This window comes from Etheostoma spectabile, chromosome 16 (genome assembly GCF_008692095.1).
Source record: "Etheostoma spectabile isolate EspeVRDwgs_2016 chromosome 16, UIUC_Espe_1.0, whole genome shotgun sequence".
NCBI classification, from domain to species: Eukaryota; Metazoa; Chordata; class Actinopteri; order Perciformes; family Percidae; genus Etheostoma; species Etheostoma spectabile.
Window position 1 is genome coordinate 8,931,084 of NC_045748.1, and position 592 is coordinate 8,931,675.

Sequence of the window (592 nt, forward strand, 5' to 3'; positions counted from 1 at the left end):
TCTTGTCTTTTCTTTCACCTTATTTATTCGCTGCAGTTCCCCAGATGTCATCTCTTAGTGTAATTGGATGTCTATGAAAACCACTTGGCTTTGAAGAGTTGCGTGCATTTATGTACATGTGCGTGTGTGTGTGTGTGTGTGTGTGTGTGTGTGTGTGTGTGTGTGTGAGTGAGGGGGGATCTGTCCCACCCTGTTTTCTCTTTCCCTCCCTCTCCCTCTTTTCTCTGTCTCCTCCCCTTCCCAGACAAAACTCCTCCAGTTGAGCAGAGCAGGTCCAAAAGAAAACCATTCTTCATATCTCTCTCCTTTTGCTGAGCTCTTAGGTTCATCATTTTAATATTTCTGTCCTCTTGATTAGTACTGTGTATTGTTTTTTTTAATGCTAGTTCTGATTATATATCTGTGTTTTGGTACTTACGATACCACTGATGCACTGTAATAACACTGTGAAATATGTTCTTTGCTTTACAAAACACATTTAACAAATGAAGCCCAAATTCTGAACTACTAAAATTGCATCACAAGAATGTTGCCTAAGTACAATAAATTGAAAATGGCAATTTTTTTTTTTTTAAATCACACTGTGAGCACT